A 12,490-nucleotide genomic window follows, 5' to 3' on the forward strand; every position below is an offset into this window, starting at 1 on the left:
TGATGGATTTGACCAGAAATGTAACTGATATATATAAAAAATAAAAATAAAACACAAAAAATAATAATAATAAATATCTATCTATCTATCTATCTATCTATATCTATATCTATATCTATCTATCTATCTATCTATCTATCTATCTATCTATCTATCTATCTATCTATCTATATATATATATATATATATATATATATATATATATATATATTAGGTTAATCAAATATACTGTGTGGGAGCTTTTTAATATATACATTTAGCATTTTTTAATTTCAGTTTTAGTGATTTTGGCACTTACATTATTTCAGTCGGTTGACAAGGCAACATATCTAACTTCTGTAAGTTTTTCATCTAGTATTTATATTTTGTTTTATTGAAGATTTAACTTTGTTAATTACATTTTTGTTTTAGTCTTAGCTAACAGCTACAATACAACCAGCAAATACATGAATCCATAAAGATGAGTCTAAGTTACCTGATTGTAAAAATCCTGACTATCACAGACAATTAAACTGTGGTTCTCATATGGAATTAATCCTGCTCCCATTTATCTCACCCATACTTTTTAATCTTCTCTCAGTCTGTATTCATACAAAAAATAAATAAATAAATAAAGAAATAAAAAGCTACAATACGGAAAAAGCACTAGCTAATTTAGAAATTTTTTTGCAAGGCCTTGTGAGAATGATGGATTTTGTTAAAAAGGCCCTGATATGAAAGGATAAAGTGAAATATTATGGTTTGACCTGAAGGCTCAGGACAGATCCAGGGGATAAAATAGGGGAGTTCAGTCTGTGCCATAGAGGCCACCAGATAAGCAGGGAACGAGGGATGACTCTGTCCTCTTTCTAGCGTCTCTCTGTTCTCTTTCTGGAAACATCCGGGCACACTGCACAATTGGATGTGACAGGACCACCACAGGAACAGGAACTGACAATGCTACTGAACCACCCTCACGCAGACACACACACACACACACACTAAATATTCAAGTCAACTAACATATAATGTGGATGAGTACTCCTGAGGCTGAAAAATATCAAAGAGACAAACACCAATTAAGTGATCTCACATTACTCCCTTGTGTCTCCATCTCTCAGAGACAGAGAGTTCAGAGGGTTTGTGTAACTTTTTTGTCCCGCCAGCAGACGAGCTTGTGGGCCAGAACGAGTTTGTTATTATGCTATTGCCATAGGGTCTGGAGGCTGGCCTCTTCTGCTGCAGGTTAGGCTGTCCTTACTGTGACACCGTTATATAACAACACACTGGCACACTTCACAAACACACACTAAGTGCTGTCAGAACAAACAAACACACACCCAGGTGAACCGGACACATCATGTATTTGTCCTTAAAGGGGTCATATGATGCGAGTTCAGATTTTCCTTTCTCTTTGGAGTGTTAAAAGCTCTTGGTGCATAAAGAAGATCTGTAAAGTTGCAAAGACTAAAGTCTCAAATCCAAAGAGATATTCTTTAAAAAAGTTAAAAGTCAACCACGCCCCCCTAAAATGGTTCATTCTAACACGCCCCGACATCTCTATGTTACGATGTGGGAAGAAGAAAATGAAAGAAGGTGTTTGTGAAGAACTTTGTTTTTCACTGTTGTCGTACAATGCCGGCCTTTCTGACTCACAGTCTGTGAGTACGTTTACATGTAAAGGATTTGTCACTGACGATTCAAACACATTTTGATAAGTGTAGAGCAGTGGTTCTAGATTCCATTCCTCACGCCCCACTGCTGCACATTTTGTATGTTTCTCTTATGGCTATGATGTTTGTTCTATTTGAACGTAAGTGGCCTGCGAAGTGGACATCACACAATGTAAAACTTGATAAGTTAAGAATACTCAAAGCATGAGGAAACTTATTGCCTCAAAATATTTGAGTGAACAAACTAAAATTATTTAATGTTAGCAAAGTTTAACATTTTTATGACAAGTGGGGCAGGGCTGAAAGCTGTGGGAGCCAAGCCAAGCCTTGTTTCCATCATTCCACCCAACTCATCACAATGAAATTGTATCCAACGTTTGGCAGTGTGGGCAGGTGCCAAATTCTGCTGGAAATTGAAAAGTACATTTCTCAGCATCTTCAAAAAGCTGGTCAGCAGAAGAAATGTGCTCCAAAATTTCTTGGTAAACAGGTGCAGTGACTTTTTGTTTTAAAAAAACACAATGGACCAACACCAGTAGATGACATTGCACCCAAAATCATTGCAGACAGTGGAAACTTAACACTGGACTTATCTAATAACTTAAGTTCGACCTTGGTTTCCAAATGAAATACAAAACTTACTATCATGTGAAAAAAAATTGGTCTTTGGACCAATGGCAACAATTCATTTCTTCTTCTCCTTAGCCCAGGTAAGATGCCTCTGACGTTGTCTGTGGTTCAGGAGTGGCTTAACAAGAGGAATACGACAACTGTAGCCAAATTCCTTGACACTTCTGTGTGTGGTGGCTCTTGAGGCCTTGACCCCAGCCTCAGTGCATTCCTTGTGAAGTTCTCTAAAATTCTTGAATCCAGTTTGCTTGACAATCCTCATAAGGATGCGGTTCTCTCGGTTTGTTCTGCATCTTTTTCTTCCACACTTTTTTGTTCCAATCAACTTTCTGTTAACATGCTTGGATACAGCACTATGTGAACAGCCAGCTTATTGGCAATTAATTTTTGTGACTTACACTTAAGGGTGTCAATGATTGTTAGAGAACATCTTGAAGGCTCGGGAAACCTTTGCAGGTGTTTTAAGTTGATTAGCTGATTGGGATGTCGACATATTGTAATTTGTTGAGGTGGTGAATTGGTGGGTTTTTGTTAAATGTGAGCCAAAATCATCACAATTAAAAGAACCAAACACTTGAACTACTTCAGTCTGTGTGCATTGAATTTAATATATGAGTTTCACAATGAGTTGAATTACTGAATTAAATTATCTTTTTCTTGACATTCTAATTTATTGAGAATTGAATTGAAATTTTGACTGAAACATTATAAATACAAATTAAGTGACTAGATCACAGAAGCAATGTATTCAAGGAGGCATCTGATGCTGACTTAAAGTTAATATTTAAAAACACTACAAACTGAATAACACTGTTAAATGTAGTCCAAAAACAAATACCCAGTTTTCATACTGACTCTGTCACCCTGAAAAGCACAGCATGGTCTCTCTCACATCCAATACCAAAACACAAAGAGTAGGTTAAATTTAGCCCTGGCTTTGACAAATATGCAGACTTCAAAAAATGACAATTGGGGCCGCAAAAGCATAGTGCAGAGGTGTCTGTCCAATCAGTAAATGAATGAGATCTGTCTCTCTTACAGATTTTTCTTGGGCCACGGCCACCCCTGTATAAACTCTGGCCACCCCTGTGGCCACCCATAGGATGATTTGCAGTGGGTACTATTAATTTAAATGCAGAATGTAAATTCACAATAGTTTATGAAGTGAAAAAACGTGCAGTACCCTCTGCCTGCATGCAAGTATTTGACCTAAAAGATGGTGCACACTTTCAGAAACAATGGTGTAAAGGTAAAAAGTAAAAAAATCAGGAGTCAGCACAATTAGAAATAAGACATCTGCACAATAGCACAATTTTTGTCTATATTGCAAACCCTTATTTCTTTTTCTTTATTTTAATGTGCCACCCCAAAATTTACTGTGGCCTCATCTGGCCACCCCTGTTAAAATTTCCTGGGGTGCCACTGACTAGAGAGGGACGAAAGACACCAATAAGATAAGAAAAATAAAGTATTAATCTGGTAAGGTCATGACAGCTCTTTGAACATGAAATCTGAACTATTTTGCTGACAGACATCTCTAGTCTCTAGATCTGAAACAGAACCCTGGCCTTATGCTCTTAAAGTGGAGGGGTGCCATGAGACGTTGGTAGAAAAACCATCATTAGTCCCACTTTTCCTCTGGAGGACAGAACTAGTGTAGACAACTTACATCTTTACATTTATTCATTTAGCTGATGCTTTTATCCAAAGCGACTTACAATTGCTATATATGTCAAAGGTCACACGCCTCTGGAGCAACTAGGGGTTAAGTGTCTTGCTCAGGGACACATTGGTATCTCACAGTGGATTCAAACCCGGGTCTCTCACACCAAAGGCATGTGTCTTATCCACTGCGCCAACACCACCCTTTAAAGCACAAATTAACTCTCAGGATCTGAAGAGAGCTATTCAGTACTTATAAAATGTGTGTGAGATAGACAATGATGCAAAGAGACAGAACATGCCAAAAGGAAGCGATGGCATGCACAATGTGTGTGAGAGAAAGAAAAAGAGTCTGTAGGTAAAAGGTTTTTGTCTGAATGAGAGGAGATCGCTGGTAGGAAGGTCAGTTACTCTCTCTGCTCCCAGTGCTTCATTACAGCTTCATTACAGCTATAAATCTATACTCATTACTAAAACATTTAAAACCCTGCCTGCATAAAACATCTTCAAATACCGGTGCTGATCAATTGATAGTTTTTTACATTTAATGTGAATTGGAACATGGTGCTAGGTCAGCATTCTTACCCTCACATGATTGACCACCCTGTGTTTACATCTCTGTGAGAACTGCAGTATCGGTGATATGATCTTGTCCGAGATCAGCAGTGTGCTGCAGTCTTTAGCATGTGTGTAGGAACGACATTAGCTGATCTCAGGTTATTGTGTGCAGTAAATCTGTTGTCTAGGCTTGATAGATGCTGGTTGTCTGGGAAAGAGAAGAGCTTTTAATAGCAGCTGAGGCTCTCTGTTTCTGTTTAAGTAGCTCTATTGATCTACAGTAAAAATAATAGAGACGAAAAGAGAGTTAGAGAGTCTCTGCATGAGAGAGCAAGAGAAGAGGACAGATTATTCTTTTCTTATATATTGTTGGTCATATTACTACTTCATGGCTCTCTGGGACGCTTGATTCTGATTGGTCAGTTGCAGCATTGCACAGTCAATTGCAAGATGCTAAAAAGTGTAATTGACCCAAGTAACCTTTCTTTTCACAAAAGACAATTATTTCAAATGAATCCAATATTTGTGTCCATTTGTTTGGTATATGGCCATGTAATACTACAAATAGTCATAGTAATAACACAATAACACATTTTTTTTGTACTTCTCTATTATTAGGTTTTACTCATTATTTATTTGAGACCATTCAAGGTAATTACAGTCTGAACATAGACACTGAAATGTTGAGAAAGACTGATTGGATACATAAACTCGAAGATGGGGAAAAAGAGAGATAAAGGAGAATGAGTAAATAATGCTAGAGATGGAGGAAAGCGCAGAGGGAGGAGCACAGGGGTATTGATCTGAAGATCAGGCCTGACTCAGCGCTTCACTCCGACTCTAATCCGGCTTAATCTGGGCAAGAAAATGCTGCTCGCCATGCTTTTCTCACACAAACACACACAAGGGCACACTAACACTCTTACACATACACCAGCACAAAAAACACTCTTTGAAAGTCAAGGCTTGAGAGCAATCTGCTTTGTCTCCTCTCTGTAAATCTCATTTCCCCCCCCCCTCTCTCTCTCTGTTCAGTTCTTTCATTCTTTACACACATTCTTCAGTCTCAAGGCAGGTTTTTTTTGCGAAGGTTGTGGAATTCAGACTGAAGCACACACCATTGCTCACCAACAGCTCAGCTGATCAATTATTCAATAGAGAGAGGGAGCGAGGGCAAAAAGAAGTGGAGAACCAGAAATAAAGGGTGTGGGGGGACGAATGAGTGTGTGGAGGGGGAGCTACAGAAACCTCTTACTCACATACGAGCACAAAGTTCCAATCAAGTCCCACCCTACATTTTTTGCCTGTTTAAGATGGCAAAAAAGGCCCACACATAACAATGCTTTTTAATTTGTTAACAACCATATACTGTGTCATATTTTATATGCTAATTTCTAAGGTCGCTAAATGATCAACAATCAAAAGTATCCTGAAACCCTGCATGTCTACTAAAAGGCGTATTTTTCAAACAAATTTCAATGATCAGGTCGTTGTTAACATTTTATTGCTGTGAAATCTTTACTGATTTTTACAAAGCTAGCAAAAGAATAACTTTTATATTGCTAGTAATATTTAAATATGAATATTTACCAAACTGAAGTAGTTTAAGTTTACTTGATTATATATATATATAAAAATGTGAGTGTGAAGCTACATCAGTTTTGAGGAATGTTTATTTGTATTTCCCGAATCCGAATCATCATTGTATTGCACTGTGTTATGCTTTTGCAGATATTGCGACGTGCTTAAAGCAGACATATTATTGGCAGATATAGAGTGACAACTTCTATTTATATGCATTTTATGTAAGTAATCTGCTATGTAAGCGTTCACTGCTTTACATTATAAGCTATCAGAATTTCATCTCTTTCATCTCTTTGTGTATAAGCTCCATATTTGCCTATATCATATATGACCCATTAAAGCCTGATGTCTCAAATATGATACTCAAAAAAAAAAAAAAAAAAAGATTATTATTTTTTTATTTATTGTATGTCTAATGGTTTAATAAACTATTTTATTTCAAAACATAAGATTTTTTTTACTATAATTTTATATGTCAGACTTTACTTGGTCCCCCAAGAAAGAACAAACCAATATACAAGATATGTGCATGTGCATAACTTTCTGAATGAGAGGCATTAGAATACAGTATGTTCAAACAGGGTTCACAAAGAATGGGTGAAGGGTTGGATGATGCATGATCTGTCAGATCTGCCTGCTCAGCTCGACCAACAAGCATCACCGGGGGCGTGATACTCGTAGTTCTGACAGCAGGGACTGATAGCCCAGAGTCAATATCCTACAAAATACGATCAACCTGCAGAGCGCACTGCAATATGCACTGCCTCAGTGGTGCAACAAACCCACCCACTGTTCTTCTCTGTTTTTCTATCACCTCCAGCACAGGACTTCCCTTCAATTAAACCATCACACACACACACACACACACACACACACAGAGTGCTGGCACTGCAGAAGCGTTGCCAGGGTGACAGAAGGCTGATCTCCACCCTGCAGGGCTCTCCCCTCCTGAACATATGCTGCTCCAGTATTAAAACACACATTCAGTGATAGAAGAAAAGTTATCTCTTGCTCTCACCGTTACAGACGTGGTAACAGTTTATTGCTCATTGCAAACGCTTACTGTTGGTCTCATCTGCCTCTGTTTAGATGGATTTTCCATCCATCCTCAGGTTTTCATTCTCTCTCTCTTTCTTTCTGTCCACCAATCATCACAGTGATTTCAAATGACTGTGTAACATACTGAGTCCAGTCATAGTGTGTGGTGAGTGAGTGACAATGTTGGCATCACCCTGGGGTGCAAAGACAGATGACAAGGCCAAAAAAAAAAAAAGCCTTGCAGCTTGGGTCAGCTCCTTCTGTTACTGCTGACACACACACACACACACACGCACGCACGCACACACACACACACACACACACACACACACACACACACACACACAATCAATATTTATAACACACAGACGCCACCCTTCAGTTCCCTGCAGCTGTTGAGTCAGGTCCTCTTTAATTATGTGAGTGGTAGAGGAAGTGTGTGTGTTTCAGTGCAACCATCACACGGGAAGGCCTGAATTTATATATGAGTGTGCATAAACATTTGTTACTGTACTGTGAATGTTTTGTCAGTGGAAGTTTGGTCAGTCTTGCACCGATTCCCTGATGCAACATTTGGTCAAAATGGTAATTTCCCCCAGGTTTATTATCATGAACCAACAATGAACAATTATTTACAGCATTTATTAGTTTAGGTTAATTTATAAATATACTGTAGCATTCAAAACATTTGGGGTCAAAACAGTTTCGTTTTCACATTTAAAGCAAAAACAGTAATATATGTATTATTACAATTAAAAACAACTTCTCTTTTTAAAAGTGATTTATTCCTGTGATGGCAAAGCTGAATTTACAGCATCATTACTCCAGTCTTCAGTGTCACATGATCCTTCAGAAATCATCCAGAAATCAGACAAAAATGATTCAGACATTTTGACCTGACCATGTTTTGCTTAAGTGTTATCTGACATTATCAAGATGATTTTTTATGACACAGTCTAACCCTGCATTCTAGGCATATTTTATTAACTTTTTCTAAACTAAAGTGAATAAACTGTTATAATGTGTGAAATGTTGAAAGTGTCTGAATAAATTTTGGTTTGAAAGCCCTACAACAGCTCAGAATACAAGCTATAGAGAAAAAAAATTAAACTGAGAGACAAGTGAAATAATAAACATCTACATCTAAGCTGCTCCAGTGGGAATGCACCTGCTGGCCTTTAAGGTTATCTACTTAAAAGGAAACACTTTAAATATAATAATTCTGTCAACAGCCTGTATAATGGTTCTAATATTCAGGGTTGCTGCTATCTGCTGGAGACTTTGCATCACTACAACTACTTCATCTTTACCACAATACACACCAACGCCCACATAGAAGATGATTATTACACACAGGGGTGCTGGACGCTCATTAATGGACACAACAGGGGGTTGAAGCTGACAGAGGAGATATGGAGTGAGTGTGTGTGTGTGTTTGTGTGTGCAAACTCATTAGATCATTGAGTCTAGAGGTGGGGCACTAACAGTGGGCCAGTAACAAGCCAGAGAATCTGCTATATTGATTCAGAGGTTAAAGAGGATTGGACGATTAATTAATTGAGCAATGTAAGAATAGAATTAACCAACCAGTTCCTCAAAGACCTTCACAGACTGTAAAAAAAACACTACATATAAAACATCCTTTCTCAAAGATATTAACAATTCTATGTTAGGGAGTCATTGTAGTAGCATCATTATATTTCAATCAATTTTCAAGTGAAACTACCCCCTACTCTACACCCTTCTGTGTGTTTCTGTGCAGTTTCCATGGCAACAAACTCTTCAATAACACCGGGGATGGGCGAGATCCACTGCTATCCCACAGCGGCACCCTGTTGGCATGATAACAGCGAAACATGCTGCCTCTGCTGTTTCTGAAACGGAGTAAGAGATACAGTAGATGCCTTAAACACACCCTCATGCACTGTTCAGAATACACACCATTAACGACTGCAAATACTTTGCAATAGCATGCTGACGGTGGGTACTAACTCACTAACCTGCTAATGGCCTGTCAAACACCATAGACAGGGCCTGAATTATCCTCAAAGCCTTACAAATCAGTCATCATTTTGAGCTCTTCAAAGTGATTTGCTGCAGTCTGTGGCAAATGACTGAAATCTAAGTATAACTATTCCTCCCTGTGGCCCAGCTTTAGAAAAAAATGCAGCAAGACAGAATGTGTTGACGCTTTGAGGCACAGATGTTAGCAAAGCCTGTGAGACAACAGAAACCACAGTAAGATGTCCCTTGCATGCTCTCTCTCTCTCATTAGCACACGGTTGCCGCATGCCCTCTCCTCTCGCTGCTCATCTGCTACTGTTTGTGTTGTGTGGCAAAAGCTTAATAAACAGAGAAATGGAGCCCCATGCAGAAAACCAATTAACATTGCCGGTTGCTGCTTTACAGCACATCAAACCAGGCACTGTGAAAATAACAACACAAACGTACATCTCATTGACTCTTAATGGGTTACTTTGGCTTGTAAAGCCTGGTTTGCTGTATGATGTTTTTGTTTCAGCTCAATGCTCAATGAATGTGCACTTGTTTGTAGTGGAGAAACAGAATAAGCTTTGTTAGGGCAGTCAGGCTTTGTTGAGGATTCTCTGTTGTGTTGCATGCTCCCCTTGAAAACATAAAGGTGGAAAGATAAACAAACAGTACACACATGCATAAAACACCTGACCCATTTTTTAGTTTTAGACCTGATGTTTTTCTTCGTAAAGTGACTCATCAAATCCAGTTTATAGATAGAGCTCTATCTGCAGTGTGAAAATCACTGTCCACAGGGGACCTGCAGGTCTGTCGAAATCAGGTGGGTGGAAGTTTTTAAAGCTGAAGAAATTATTATGTAACTTAGCAGCTGCTCCATAGGCAACTGGTATTTGGTTTTACACCTACACAAATAATAAGATTTGTAAAAAATATGTATATATTTTAAGAAGATGTAATATGCCAATTAGTATTTAATTGCTGTTTAGCTAACGTAAAGTCCAATGCCTACATTTATCAACACAGATTCATGAGGTAAGTGGCGCAATAAAAACTAAAACTAACCAAACGAAATGTAGAAATGTATATTAGCATCACTGTGAAATCAAGGTTTTAATGAAATGGAAATATTGACAGCAATCTGAATGTAAGAGATTATCATGCTTTAATTCATCGATTTTTGACTAGATTTTGTGGTGTGGCCATTGCATTTAAAAATCAGATCTGAATGTTATAATATATTGATTAAACATTTTGAGGTAAAAACACACACACAGACACACACACACAAAAACATTAAATAAAAATAAAAAAATAAATAAAAACATATGCATGCATGAACATGAAAGTGCTTTCCTCATTTAAAGGCCAAAGCCCATGGAAATTCATTCCAGATATTAATTTAGAAAGGATCGGACTCCAGTTAACTTAACTTGATGCAAAGTGTTGATGAAATGTTGACAGAGCACTTCAGAAAGATCTCCCTAATCCATAATGCAGCCAGGGAAGAGAGGTGACAGTATTGTGCTGAGTATAGAATATTCTCAAGATGAGTGTGTGTGTGTGTGTGTGTGTGTGTGAGAGAGAGAGAGAGAGAGAGACAGAGAGAAGGAGGTGAGGGGCAAACATGATAGAGGGCTCAACAAATAAAGTTACAATAAATAAATAAATAGTTTACTAAAATTAAGGATTGGTTTGTTATCCTCAACATATTCTTAGAAGCTTTCAAGTCTATCCATCAGATACATTTTTGCAAACATTTAAGTTTGCAAAAAACAACAAAGGATAGTCAAGATCAATTAATTTCACATTCTCAGTCTTCAGTTGCAACACAGCAATGGCCAGTCAACTGGCCGGACACTCTTTCACACTGGTCACGGAGCAGCAGGTCATCTTTATTGCCAAGACCTGCATTAACAAATGCATATAATCACACATTCTGGGTGTACAGCTGCTGGGATCTCGTTTTCCAACACACAAATGTAATCCCTCCTGCTCTCTGTGTCAGAACAAAATCTAATTAATCAGTTCACACACACAGTGAATCACACACCCTGAAGCAGTGTTATTATACAAAGCTCTTTGACGCTTTGGTGCAGCCAAATTCGAATGACTACAGGAAAGCCATGCATCACTCTGAAGCAACACCGACCACAACAATGACTCATCAATGAAAGCTGGAAACTCTTTACATTATGGAGACAATTAGTTTTTCATGTGCATTTGAGTTTGTCTAATTGCACTTCAAAAATACGTGTTTTAATGCACTGTAAAAAAAAATTGCTGTAGTTGCTACAGCAAAAGAACAATCTTAATCTCTTTTATTCTTAAGAATGTTTCATGAATCCAGCCCCTGAAGTCTGTTATGCAGTTCCACCGTTAGATTGTATAGGAGAGACAAGTTTGAGATCACTTGAGTCAACTGATAAAACAGTAAAGAGATGGTTTAGAAATGATTTCATCTCACCAGCCTGTGCAAGTTAAAACAAATGCAAGTAGAGTTAAAGAAGAGGACATCTAAGTTCAAACTAGCTCTAATTAACATAAGAATTTCACAGAAAATATTTAAACATCATTCAAATAAATCCAAATTCATAACTTCAAAAAGCTTAAATCAGCACCAGACAGCCCTCCACACACAACCCTCACTGTAAAACCGAACAGTGAAATTAATCAAATGAAATCAGTTAATTGCACTCAAATAATAATAAAAGTTCATTGGACTTAATTTAAATAAGTTCTGTAAATTCAAAATTTTGTTGTAGTAAGGTGAACTTGAAATGATTGCGTTTTCTAGTTCCCAGCATGCTTTGCATCAGAAAACATGGAAAATGAATGTAGAAATTAAGTGTTATTTTGTGTGTTTTTACACAAGATTAACATAATGGGACATAAGTTAGTACTTAAATGATGTGTTAGAATTTACAAAGGTTTCTGTTATGTTGGTTTTGTAGTGTTGCCGTTGTGATGAAGAGTAGAGCCTGTGGTTAGGTTGAGGATGGACAACAAAAGTATAAATTTGAGTGTATACCCACATTATATGAGTTGAAAAATAGAGACAATTTTGAGTGAATTACTCTCTAATTATAAAAATATCAGTATTTATAAGATAAATTAGATCATTTAAGGCAACTGGAAATGTAATTTTTTATTTTATGTAAACCTAAATGTTTTTGTGTTATCTGTTGCAAAATATTTTTTGAGTTCTGTGAATTTATTAGGGTTTACAGTGTGGCTGTGAGTGCCAGACAGATCAGCTGAAAGAAAGCTTCAGTAAGAGAATATGTACATACATTTCCCCGGCTGTCACTGATAAAACTCTCTAAAGCAATTTTCAGGCTGATGCACCCACACTTTTACCACTACTAGGACAA

Source organism: Carassius gibelio, chromosome A7 (assembly GCF_023724105.1).
Source record: "Carassius gibelio isolate Cgi1373 ecotype wild population from Czech Republic chromosome A7, carGib1.2-hapl.c, whole genome shotgun sequence".
Lineage (NCBI taxonomy): Eukaryota > Metazoa > Chordata > Actinopteri > Cypriniformes > Cyprinidae > Carassius > Carassius gibelio.